This window comes from Chenopodium quinoa, unplaced genomic scaffold (genome assembly GCF_001683475.1).
Source record: "Chenopodium quinoa cultivar QQ74 unplaced genomic scaffold, ASM168347v1, whole genome shotgun sequence".
Taxonomy (NCBI): domain Eukaryota; kingdom Viridiplantae; phylum Streptophyta; class Magnoliopsida; order Caryophyllales; family Amaranthaceae; genus Chenopodium; species Chenopodium quinoa.
In genome coordinates this window covers 1-14,422 of record NW_018744006.1, presented here as the reverse complement: position 1 = coordinate 14,422, position 14,422 = coordinate 1, and the positions used below count along the sequence as shown (strand labels likewise).

The window sequence follows — 14,422 nt, the reverse complement described above, 5'->3', positions numbered from 1 at the left end:
AAACCGTAGGTCATCAACTCACATTCCCATAAAAAGAAAAGTGTGTTATTTTATTTTATAATTATTATGATTTTAATTTAAATTAATTAATTTGATTTGGGTGGGACATAAATTTCTTCCCTACCTTAGCTTTTAGAAAAGTGGCAAAGACAAGGTTTGAATAATGAAAGTAGCCGGGAAAAATATAAGAAATTGTTGGAATTAGCAAAAGTTGAAGGAGGAGCAAAAGCAATCAAGAGTGGTGGGTGGGGTGGATGGAGTGGAGTGGGTTTTTTCATGATTCTTTTTAAACTTGGATTTTGGGTTTTGTGCATCAAAAGTCTTTGTTAGGGATAGTTGTGCTAATTAACTTATTAATCATACTTTTTCTCCTCTATTATGCTAATTATGTGCTTGTTTAGTTTAATCATCTTGATGACTTGATTACAAGTATGAAAATGGGTTGTGCCAAGTGCCAACCCATAGCCCTTTGCATTATTGGGTTGGCCCAACTTGATAATGTAGTAATGTGTGTTGGGCCGAGCTATTATGATGATCGACCATAATTGGCTCATGGGTCGACTTGATATGCATGACTAAATTTGTTCATCGGTCCAACTTCAGCTCGAATCAAAGACCAAAATTTGACAGTTCAAGACGTGGAGGCCGAATCGATGATGGTTGGACCAAGTTTGGTAAACAATCCAAAATATGGATGGAAGGTTTGGATCAGTCCAAAATGATTTTTATTTTTCTATGTAATAATATGGAAGAAAAGGAAATTATATATAGAACATATTAGGGGCCTTGTTTGAAAGCTTATAAAATATATCATAATATATCTTAAGTCGAAAAAAGTCAAAACTCCTCTTAATAATACAAACATTTATATATGTGTAACACTCTAGAAATTCCCTTCCTTAAAAATACCTGTTTTGCTCTTTTTAGAATACAAAATAGGAAAAATCTAAGACATTACCGCCACCGTGAAAACGGCTAAGGCAATTATCAAAGACACACAGCGAAATACTCTCTTTAAAACCATTCAAACAAGTCAACTTAAAAAGTCAAACTGAAAGAAAGTAAAGTCAAACAAAGTCAACCTACAACTTGGAACCATTGTAGGCCCTCATGAAAACCGAACAATACTCTCAAAACCCTTTGCGTAAGTTTCACAAGCATGATAAAATAAATAATAATTAAAGCAATTAAAACACATCATATCCCTATGGAAACTAAGCATGATTCGCTCTTCACTCATGTCCATCATGAAAATGCTCCATCACCTGAAAAGTTCCTCTTTACTTGTTTCCACTACTCGCCATTAGAAATGGGTTGTCGTAGGGACAAGATAAAGACAATACCAAACAAACATACAAACACACAATCAGCAATGCTGAGTACATAATTAAGCGTAATAAAACACACTAACATGCTTTCATCCTATCATCACACAACTTACCTTGTTGCACCTGTAAACAAGCATACAAGACATTCAACATTTAACTAGACAAATATCAATGTCCATTTAATTTGATTACGCATCGAACGGGTTTCCAACCAAATCCCTGCCCCAAATAAATTGAGGTAAACTACACCGGGAGCCAACCGGGTAGGCAAATGTCACATGAAGTAACGGATGTCCTGCGCATAATAATAATAATAAAATGGAAAATACAGTGTCGTGTACTCCCAGTAGAAGTTATGGACAAATATAAAGTCGCATAACTCCCCCATATGTTCATACTCGAGGTATATACGTTCCAGGAGTTTTAATGCATAATCTCTTTCAATTTACGTTGTTTACATATTATTGGATTTGGTGATGACTCGCAAACCATAACACAATCAATCATTATAATCATTTAAGCAATCAAACATACCAATTTAATTCTTAAATAATTAGTGACCACATAAATTTTATATTGAATCCTTTTTAATCTACCTCAGTGTCAAACACACCTTAAACACATAATGCGTCGCAAATCCTATCCCTCGGTGTTAGAATCACCTTAAGTGCACATAGGCACCGCACTATAATTTATTCCCGTGTACTAAGACACTTAATAGCTCAATTCCCCTGCTTAAATTAAAGTATCAATAAAAATAATATGAACCATAATAAAAATTCCCTTTCAATATTCCAAACCAAATTAAACATTTAGTTTAATTAAACATGCCTTTAATCATGCTAATATTAAAAGTGTGGTTCATATCCAACATGCCAACATAATTAATTCCAATCACCAATTCATCATAAATAATTCATACATCACAAATCATTCACCAACATCAATCCATACAACAATTCTAATTAATACCTATCATGATACTACCTTGTAATTAATTAATCAAAGCCTAGCATGCTTCTACATACTCAAATAATTACTAAGTACGTGAACGTACCTTGAATGCAATCTCAAAATTGCCACGACTAAATGAAATCACTCACTTGAAATTCTCCTACAATCCAAAATTACAAAGAGGCATTAATACCTATTCCACACAAATTTCCAGCAATATATACACTCCTTAAATCACTCATAAATCCTTTAAAACAAGCTGAAATTTGGTTTAAAACCCTTACTTTTATTTCCAATTAATGGGTAATTAAAAATCCTTTCAAGAAACATAATTATAGCTTATATATAAAAATTTCAGCTTTATTAAATCATTTAAAATTGTTGTAAATGTGTTTTAAAACACTTATTTCAATCATTTAAATCACCCATAAGCAATTTCCATCAACATACATAAACCTAGAAACCCAGGGTTTGTAATTTGGTGCTTTTTAATTCAAATCCAAATCTGAAAATTCATATACATCATACTTAAAATCAAACATCATAAAAATCATCACAAAAGCCAACAACAATAATTAGATCAGGGGTGAATTTAATTAAAAAATCAAAAGAAGGAATTTATTTTTTTGAAAGGGGCGCACGACCACCAAGGCCAGGCTGCTGCCGCACCCGCCAGGTGGCCGCCGCTACCGGCGAGTACTGGTGGTGGTGGCTGTGGTGGTGGCCGGCCGGTGATGGTGTGTGTGTGGGTGGTGATGAAACAAAATAAAAATAAAGGGGAAGGGGAAAATAAGAGAGAGAGAAAGAGAGTTACCTTTGGGTATTTTCCACTTTGGGCAAGGTTCAATTTGCCCATGTGTTGGGTATTTATACCCTCTCTCTAAAAACCCTTTTAAGATTAAATTCCCTTTCTATCCTTAATGATTCATTTCCTATTCAAACTAGTATTTTGACTTTTCTTAAATACCACTGACTTTAAATTTCCTTTTATAAAATAATAATGTGCCCCAAGTTTTTAAATTATAAAATAAAGTATTCCCAAAATTATTAAATAAATAAATTGGACCTTTAATTAAAAACAAAACTCTTTAAATTAATAAAACATCATAAATGTTTCATTTCAACTTATTTAAATACTTTAAGAAATACTTATTTAAATTAAAATATGTATAAAAATACGAGGTATTACAATCTACGATCATAATCTCGGGGGGAAATACAACAAGTTGATCTTTTGATCAACAAAGTTTGTTAATCTAGTGGTCGAATCATAAATAAAAGCAACATAACTGCTGACTCATCACTCATTTGATGAGTCACCACCACCTTACTCCATCTTACCCAATAAAAACAAGCTACATCACCCCCTCATCTCCTACCCAGCCGCGACCACTACCACCTTGTTTTTTTTTTTTCGTCGACGAAGCACCATTTCGTCCGATGTCCCCTTTTCTTCTCCGAAACCCATCACCGCCACCTCTGATCTTCCCATTTGCTCATCGAAACCCATCATTGTCGCCGCCACCATGAAGCATATCCTTAAACGCCACTTTGCAGCATGGAGGACATGGTCACCCTTACCCTTTGGGGTTGTCCATGCCCTGAATTTCACAAAATTTCATAGGATTTTCATTTAATTCTAGAGATCATGGGGTTGTTGATGGAAGTGTCAGTGGAAGGAAGGTGGAGATCAGGGAAGAGAAAAGGAGGGGGCTTCAATGGTGGAGGAAGCTTCTGCCAGTGGAATGTCCATTTCAGCAAAATAATACAACTAAACAACAAACATGAGCACCATCAATCTGATGCGTTAGTGCCACTGCTCCTTTTATTTATGATATTACCATTAGATAAACAACAAATGTCTATCATTAAGATTAATGGGGGTTGCCTCAATCTCAAATAATATCCTAACATATGATAAATGTAGCCTTCAATCTAATAATTTACATACGATCTAATTTAAAAATTTAAAGACATACTCACCTAATCTTAACAACGTAAATGCCCAAATTGTACGCGAATACTCTATTTCGTGTAAATATTACTCCAAATAAACTTTGCACACACTTTCTAACTTTTAAGACAAAAAAAGGGAGTTCACCATTACAACAAACAAAGTCTAACATCAACATTTCAACAAATTCCTTCTCCCCTAATTTCTTGAACCATCACCAAAATTCATCACCTGTTTGTCGGTTAATTACAACCTTCATACTCATCACCAACCAACCTTCTTCCTTCACTGCTACTACTCTCTCTTTCTCTCTCATCTTCTTCCTCACTTTCTCTCTCCTCTCTCCTTCAATGGCGGCCGCTTTGGCCAGTCCACCTTCGTCTCAAACTATGGTGTCTTCTCCTGCTCTCTCTCCTCCGCGCCACTCATCGGAATCTGCTGTCGCCGGAAGTTCCTCCGACCTATCTGATCGTATCACTCGAGCTTCCAGTTTCTCCAGAAATGCCGATTCTCAGGTTTGTTTTCTTGATTTTTCCTTTATTGTTTGCGATTTCGCTGTTGCTTGAAGTTGATCAACGCTTTCTAATTGTTGAATTTTTGATGATTTTTTGAATTTGATGTTGAATTATTGAATAATTGATTTTGGTAGGCTTTGGATTTGCTTAAAAGTGAGGAGTATCGCCAGCTTTTTCGTCTTCCTTCTGAAGAAGTAAGTCAACTCGCTTTTTACTGGTAGGAAATTTGGTGTTGAATGTTCATGCAATTGTTAGGGAATAATGTTATATAAGTTTGATATCAATTGTAGAAATGGAAGAAAATTGTATATTAATTGACATGAAAATCTCAATCACTTGCGATCAAACCTAATTTTGATCATATTAATAATATCATCAACATGTCAGTTCGGAATTTTTGAATTGTGTATAACTGTTTGAGAATGTAAAGTACGACCACATTTGCGTCACATTGTTGAGCCACCTCGAGTGTGAATGTACCCGAACCTCACAGCTCCTTGCATAGTTGGGGATTCCAACGAACATATATACAATGGACGCATACTTTCTAAATGTAAAGATGCACCATCCTTTTCTGACTCAACTAGAGCTGGAGATTAGGGAGTAGTTAAGTTAACTACTAAGTAATCAAAATTCTTAGTTGTGTACTTGCATAAAAGGAATGTAAGTTGTGCACTCTGCTTCCTGCCTATTCTGCAGTCCAATTGGGCTTCTGGCCAAAATTAAAATTAGTATCCTGGCATATGCTAACAAATTAAACACATGCATCAAGAAATTTACACCTAAAACATTTTTCTTATATATCTATGAAGTGAACATGAGAGGAAACAAATCCTATGAGTATTCGGAATCAGATTCTAGAAACGATTATGGTCTTTTGCTGAAGATCACACAACAAATAATCTCAGCATTGAACCAGCACAAGGTTGTACACTTGTACTTGTGCCCGTGCCATTTATGGAAGAATAGTACAAATCCCCCTTAGTTTGCACTTTTAAATCTTGAGGTCCTTGCCCATCTTTATTTGATATTCATTTGGTCTTGACAAACGAGATTTGTTGGTGTATTTGACTCATGAAGTATCACGTTGACAAACTATGGGGGCAGGTTGCAACATACAACTTTAATGTGCTATTCCCCCACCCCACCCCACCCCACCCCACCCCACCCCCAGCATAAAGGTATTGAGATGGAGGAACAATATTGGTCTATGGCTGTGTACTTGGATTTGTTCCTGTTTGTGATTCTCCCCAGCAGTTACAACTTGTGATGATCTTTCAGATTAGTCTTGCACGTGTTTGATAAGTGTTTGCTGACTTAGCTCGATAATTGATGAATATTGTACAAGTTCTGATGATCCTTCAGATTAGTAGTCAACTACAAAAGTTTTTGTTTGTAATTAAAACCATGATAAACTTTCATTGCAGATTATATCCTTAAATCATAAGTTTTATTCACCAATTTACAGAGGTGATTTACAGCTCATTTGATACTTTCTTTATTTCAGGTTCTATTGCAGGATTTTAATTGTGCATTACAAGAAAACATTCTTCTTCAGGTGAGGTTGACTCTATTCCCTTCTTTATTATTATTATATTTTTTTAAGGAAATTTTGATTTTTACCACCTTCAAATAACCACTTAATTGAATTACCACCTCCAAAAAAAAAAAGATTTACTTTACCACCACCAAAATTTCCAAAAAATCGATTTTACCACCAACTACCAGATTCCGTCCATGAATCCGTTAGTAGGGCCCACATTTTTGACGTTTCTTCTTCATCTTCCCCGATCTTCCATGTCAACCAACCAGCAACGAAATCAACTACCTCGGTTGGTCGGAATTTCGTGTGGGTTTCGCGTCTGGGTGGTGGTGGTTTCGAGTCGCGATGGTTTCGCGTCTGGCTGGCGTGGTTTCTGGTGGGTGGTGGTGGTTTTGAGTCGGGGTGGTTTCGCGTCTGGGTGGCGGTTGTTTCTGGTCTGGGTTTGGGTGGTGGTGGTTTTGAGTCGGGGTGGTTTCGCGTCTGGGTGGCGGTTGTTTCTGGTCTGGGTTTGGATGGTGGTGGGGTTGGTCGTAGCTGTTAGGTGGTGGCTAGGGTTTTGAGGTCGGAAATTGGTGGAAAGGGGTAGAAATCGGTGCGGCTGTGGTGTGCGGTGCGGTGGTAGCGATTAGGTGGTGGGTTGGTCGTAGCTATTAGGTGTTGACTAGGGTTTTGAGGTCGGAAATTGGTGGAAAGGGGGTCGAAATCGGCGCGGCTGTGGTGTGCGGTGCGGTGGTAGCGGTTAGGTGGTGGGGTTGGTCGTAGCTATTAGGTGGTGGCTAGGGTTTTGAGGTCGAAATCGGTGCGGTGGCTGTGGGTCCCGACGGTGGCTGGTAGCGGTTAGGTGGTGGGGGCTGGTTGTAACGGTTAGGTGGTGGGGTTGGTCGTAGCCGGTCCGGCGGTGGGGGTCCCGACGGTGGCAGCAACCATCGGTTGCTTGATGGGGATTTTTTATTTTTTATTTTGTTTTATTTATTTATTTTTTTAAAACTTAACCAATAATATGGCGACACGTGTGCAAGGTAGGCCCCACTAACGGATTTTTGGACAGAATCCGTTAGTTGGAGGTGATTGGTGGTAAAACTGATGTTTAATTTTTTTATGAGGTGGTAAAGTAAATGTTTTTTTTTTTGGAGGTGGTAAATTCGACAAAGTCGTTATTTGAAGGTGGTAAAAATCAAAATTTCCTTTTTTTAATTTACTTTTTGATAGTTTTTACACATTGCTATTCCCATCAGGGGTGCAGTGAATATATGTCTTGTTATCTCAATTGTTGATCATTTATTGGCTTTTAGTTGGTTTCTGCATCAAAATGGATAAAACAGTGTCTAATTTTATCCTTGCATTTTGCCACCGTGATTGTTTGTGCAGGGGCATATGTACTTGTTTGAGAACTACATATGCTTTTACTCCAACATCTTTGGATTTGAAACAAAGGTAACTTGCTATTCTTACCTCTATGATATGTGATATAGTGATAACGTGAAGTATGATTTATTGAAACATCACAAATTTGAACTAATTGGAGCAGCTTAGAAGTCCGAGCAATTGACAGTTGTCTTTCTCTCCTTGAGAATTCACATTTGTATCAATAGGTGTTTATTAACAGGTTATACCACTTTGCCTATAGTCCTATACTCTTTAAGACACAAATTCCAAACAACAAATGGGCAACCTATGATTTTATGTACCCATGTCAGACAGTCAACTCTCGGGACATGTGGATGGAATCCTTAACTTGCCCTTCCATTTTCTTGAGCCTGAAATTGCATAGAAAAATAAAGTTAAAATACAGGAAAAATGCAATTAGTCTGTTCAAATTGGAATATGTCTTATAAATGATGTTTTACTGAACCTGTGTCCAATACTAGGACAGTTTCACCATTTATACAAATTTGAGCCTTGACATGTCTGACATTTGAAAATCATGCTCTTACCCAGTATTCATGCTGATGTCTTGGGGAGCTGGGGTAGCTAGTACCACCACTTGATGCTATTAGGGATGGCTAGTCTTTTGTCACATTTCCTACTGTTGTTTTGCTATTCACATTTGCACTTAGAACTTGGCTTTCTTTGTGGTTGGGCTTTATTTTGCTCCAGAAAATAATCTCTCTTCAAGAAGTCACATCTGTACGGAGAGCAAAAACTGCTGGAATCTTTCCTAATGCAATTGAAATTGTGGCTGCTGGAAAGAAGGTAACTAAATTTTCAACATTATGTGTGACCTATGATGCTAGAAAATTGATACTTAGATGAGGTCTCGTTTTGATTGTTCTATATGATTTCTCATGGTTTGGCAGCACTTTTTCGCCTCTTTTTTGTCCCGTGATGAAGCTTTTAAGCTTATTGATGATGGATGGTCACATCAGAGTAATGGTTCTAAAAGGATATTAGATCAACAGGTATTACTTCATTTATTCACTATTGTTTATAGACTAGTCGTTGAGAATTACGAAGTACGATTTTGATTCAAACTCTAGCACATTCCATAGTCATGTTATACATGAATTTCATTAATGTTGATATCCTGTTACATGAGTTTCATCAATGTGATCTGTTGTTTCTCTCCCATCAAATGCAAATTTAAGCATGCTGTCTTCCGGAAAAGGGCTTAATTATATACCCTTATTATTATCTTAAAACTTACCATTATGGAACATTATGTACAGGCCTTTTTGCATGCGACACATTTCCATCTGGAGAGTCTGGTGGTCTTTATTTATTTATTTTTTGGGAAGGAGAGAGAAGGGGGGGGGGGAGGTAGATTTTGTGTGTGAAATTTTGCTTGATGTGGAGAAAAGTTAATCATGGGAGTGAATAATCTTTCAATTCTCAGGAGGGGAAGAAGTTGTACTTGCTCATTCAAACTCTGAAGTGTAGCTAGGTTGGGTTGAGTCACTTATGTGATTAAATTATGTTAATGGCAGATTTTATCCCAACAAAAAACAATTGTCAGTAGAGAATTAGAGATTGAAAGTCTAATTAAAGAGGACTCTTTTTGGAGCTTGATTATTTTTTTTATGCTCTACAATATTTGGTTTATTTGTCTTCAAATGGGATATATATTTTCAAATAAATCCTCTCTCTCTCTCTCTCCCTCCTTTGGGGGTAGGGTTTAAGGCGAGATTTTATTCATTATTTAGTTACTAATTTTCAAATTTTATAGATCTTGTGATTCCTACAATTAACACAGAGTTCTTCAAGTGACTTATACAACAACAATACATCACAATAAATAAGATGCATGCATAGCTTAACAAGTTATTTTAATTTTAGCTTTTATAATTGAAATGGTAGAAATAACAGTGATTCTTTGACACAATTGGAACTTGATGCTTGAGAGATCTAGAACTTTAAAGATGATCTTACTCCAACTATGTGAAATGATATACCTGTTTTTGCTTGACCTTGCCTTCAAAGACTGTTGGATTATCTTTTTAGGATTATTAAAATACAATGTCATACGCGGCTGTTTACTAGGCAAGGAACTTGATTTCGATGACTAGCTGGAAATAATATACAACTTTATTGCAGCTATAAAATTTTGTGGATTTGTATGTGAACCTCAGGTTTTTCAATACAAATTTGTTATATTAACACTTTTGGCACCCCTGTCAATTATTAGGATTCAAAATCCGAGAGCAATTCCAGGTAAATGGAGATAGTCCGGCTGAAAATTCCAACCTCTCTGATTCCCCTGCGAGTGATTGTGATACAGATGAGAGGTAATTTGTGAGAAACTCTTCGAAATTCTGTTTGATATGCAGCTATTTGGCCTTCTTACTTTGACTCCTCTCAGGAATTTGGAGTTGTCTACATCAGAAGATACCAATCCTTCTCCAGATTACGTGCTTGATAATGCTAAGTCAACTGCCTCAGAAGTTCCTCATGTGATGGAAGAGAAACATGATGATACAGGACCTTCTACTTCTTTGCGGTCCATCAATTGGAACCTGGAAACTCAGGATGCTCCTGAAAGTAAATCACTCGCATTTCTTTTTTGTCGATTCCAGCTGTATGCTTCAAATTGTTAGATCCTGGAAACATATTACATTCCTTCTATGAAATACGTTGATTAGTTTGCTAGAGATGCTTCCTTTTCTTCTAAGTAGAGAGCTTGGTGGCAGATTTCACATAATCAATTGTCCAATTTGTTAAGAGTTGATTCAGTTACTCGATCATTTAGAATTGAATTTCATGCTAGTGAACTACTTCCTCTGTTTTTTAATACTTGCAACACTTCTCTTTTCACGCTTGCCAATGCACTATTTAAAATTGTTAATATCTTTAATTACCAATTTGTAAAAAATTATAAAAATCTGATATTATGAAAGTATAAATCAAGACGAGTATAACAAGATCCCACTTGACTAATTTTTACTAACCTATAAATCACTAAAGTTAGTCAAAGTGAGATATGTGAATAGTGTAAAAGTCAAACTGTTGCAAGTAAAAAAAAAAAAAAAAAAACGGTGGAAGTATATAACTTTGATTAGTAAGAACTTAGAAGTGAAATGATTTCATAGTGAAAGGACAACAAAATGAAACAAAAAGTTTGACCAGGCTTTGTTCGCCTCTTGTCATAGTTGTCAATCTTTAGTTGAAAGGCTAATAAGAGCACATTGTACCTGTTTTCAGTTTTTATTGTTATGCTATATATCTATACTCTTAGGCATAGATTACCTTGTATAAATTTACACTTCATGATCCTTCACATTTTCTGATGTTGCCTCTCCAATGTGCAGTACCTAAAAGTTACACCAAGATTGCAGAGTCCAAGTTTCCGGTATGTTATGCTCTTCTTCTTACGTACAACCTAAGTATTTATTCTCATTCCTTATGATGATTGTTGTGTGGTGCTATGGTGATCTATACAGTTATATGTTGCTGATTTCCGTTAATTTGATATACATCACATATGCCTGTGAAATGCAGATAAATGTTGAGCAGTTCTTCAATCTATTTATTTCTGACGAAGCTGTTGGTTTTGTTGAATCCTTCCATAACAAATGCGGAGATAAAGGTATTCCTTTCAGTGTATGTGAAATTTACATAGTATATTTGAACCTTATATGAAGGGAACCTGATTATTCAATATAGGAGGGAATTGGGAGATAGTAATTTTTAAGAGCTTCTCTGCCTAGAAAAAGATGTGAAAGAAAGGAAGCTAGTTTATAGAACTCTTTTACCTAGTTTGTCTGAAGCATGTTACTTATTGCTTCTATGAATACAGATTTCAGGTGCACTTCATGGTTGCCTCATGATAAGTTTGGATATACTCGTGAGAAAAGTTTTCAGCATCCGGTGAAAATATATTTTGGTATGCTACATCTCTATTGATCCAGTATCATATTTAGAGATTTTTATGAGTATGGCCTAATATGCTGATTTTTTTCTGTTTCTTAAGGGGCAAAATGTGGTGGCTGCAAGGAGACGCAAAAATTTCAGGTGTACAAGGACAGGTACACCGTGCACTGCATGTTTCTTGGAATGCTTATGTGTCATCATCACAAACACTAAATGGCTATAAGACTGTAACTTCTTTTGACTTTACATTCCAAATTATTTCTTTTGAAGATCATTATTTACTGGGAATTCATTGGGACTGTCTACAGAAAAAAAAAGAAAAGCTTATTATTTCACTTTTTTTACCCAATCAAATCATGTTATACTCATTGGAAGTACTTTAGGGCTTTCACTGCTTAATTTTGTTTTGCAATAAGTGATTTATAACGACTGCCAATTAAAAGTAATGCGGTAGGCGTCGTTTTTGACACTAATTTTTCTCAATATCTTGCCAGCCATCTTGTTATCAGAACTTCACAGGAAGTGAGTGATGTTCCTTATGCAGATTACTTTACTGTTGAGGTAAACCTTGCTCCTGATTTATTTTACTTAACGGATCAGTCTTCATAGTTAAATATTTTTCTCCATATATATATAGGTAATATGCGTCCTGATTTTTTGTAGAGACATTAGGTTTTGATTTTGGTCTTTTGTTTATGTTGTTGGCCTTTTTCTATCTGTAAATCTCCCCCATACTTCAAAATAATTGTCTCAATTTTTAATGATGCTGGTTTAGAGGTAACAGTCCTAGAAGGATAACATGCATAGTCTTAAACAGAACGATCTGAATATTTTGTGGTTTACACGGTGAACTCGTGGTCATCAATTGCTAGGAACTTCCTTGGGGTAGGTGTAGTCAACTAGCCAATGACATAGTATCTATAGTCTTTTGAGATGGTGAAGCCAGTAGGCCCAGCATCTTGTATAGTTTCTGTTTTAGTCTTTGTTTGTGACATTGATGTACCCACATTAACATTAGGTACCACTCTAAATTTGATATGCCTGTGTTGAGTTACACCAGAATTTTCTCAAGCTTGTGTTAAAGCTTTGAGGTGCGCTGTTGAATTTGGAAAGAAAATATAACGTCTAAAGAGATGAGGCTTTGGTTTCTGATGTTACTGGTTTCTGTCCATTTTTATGAATCGCATTGGGTTGCTATGGGGATCCATCTTGGCGTTTTTTTTTCTTTTCAAATTAGCAATCTTCTGTTAATTAAACTTATTTTCAAATGCCTTTTCAGGGAATCTGGGATGTTCAGAAAGACAGTGGTGAATCAGAAGGTTGTACATTGCAAGTGTTTATAAGTGTGTCTTTTTCTAAGAAAACCATGTGGAAAGGTTTGTTGACTCTCTGTGTGTGTGTGTGTGTGTGTGTGTGTGTGTGTGTGTGAGAACTGGAGCGGCAGAGCCCTTGTATTGGTTGACTTATCGTCTGCCGGATTTGTGTATTACCAGCATTATATTCCTTGATTGGGATGCAGATTTTGATCTCTGCCCCCTTGTAGACTTTTCTGGATGTATTTGATTGATGCTAGTTGCATTAACTTTGCTATTATCATACAGGTAAGATTGAGCAATCAACCGTGGAAGAGTGTCGAGAAGTTTTCGCAACCTGGATTGAACTTGTATTATCTCTTTCCTTGTGCCTTTATATTGGAGTTCCTTATAGTTTTATTCTCAGTGAAGAATCTATTTTTAAAATTTCTTTCAGGCACATGAACTATTAAAGAAGAAGAACATCGAGAAACCAGAAGGTACAATGACATTTTGATATCAAGCAGTTCTTAGCATGACTTTATGCATACTTGTATTTTAATGATCAACAATCAGTTTAATTTTCTGCATCAAGTGTCCAATTGCAGTCACCCAATTTATTTATTTATTTATTTTCATTTGTGGACTTCTTGTGTGCAGAATGTGCTCTACCTAACACGATTCAGGATGGCCAAGATGATCAACAAGTCACTGGAGGATCTGCAGAACACTCAGAAATTTCTTCTAATGGGAAGAGTGAGCCTCAGGGGATAATTGATAATGTAGCTAACTCTTGGAGCACTCATGAACATATTAGAAATAGCTTACGTGAAAATCTGCTTCATGCTACTACAGCAATAACTTCTACTTCAAAGAGATTGCAGTAAAGTTCTACACTTTTTTGAGAAGTAAAGGCAACCTCCAACCAATTTTGGTGATTGCATTTTCTATTATCCTCCTCTTAATGCAGGTATGATAATGTTCATATTTTTTTTTCCTTATATTCTAATCTCACTGTAAGCACTGAGCACTAGCCACGGCTAGACTCACTTGAAGAAGATATTCTGATACGACTGAGAGATATATTTGCCTGTTCTATTGGAGTAGCACTCATCAACTCCCCTCGTTGATATTTTACTGTGCCTCACTGCAGCTCAGCATTGTTGTGCTATTAAGTAGACCGCAACCAGTGTATGTAATTCCTCAAACAGATCACACAAGCTCTGTGGGGCTAGGGGTTGGTCATAGAGCAGCAGAAACAATGGCTTGGATGGAAAAACGAGCAAACTTGCTTAAGGACGAGATGCTTGTGGTTGAGGCCCAGCTTGAAAGGATGAGACATGAACACGTTTTTCTGAAAACACAATTGGAGGACTTTGAGCGTCTACTTAAGCAGCAAAGATGACTGTCCCATGGGTCTTGTATATTCTTTTATCAATCCCATCAATGGTATACCTTTATACTTGTTATATTTGAAACCTTTACCCTCTGCTTTTGTGATATGATGGTAAATTAAATTGGTTTCAGGTTTT

At 36.3% G+C, this 14,422-nt stretch overlaps 1 pseudogene; it reads left to right on the top strand.

The window, feature by feature from the left end:
* The first annotated feature begins 3,477 nt into the window (after positions 1-3,477).
* Positions 3,478-14,392, top strand: LOC110690208 (annotated as a pseudogene).
* Positions 14,393-14,422: the final 30 nt, after the last annotated feature.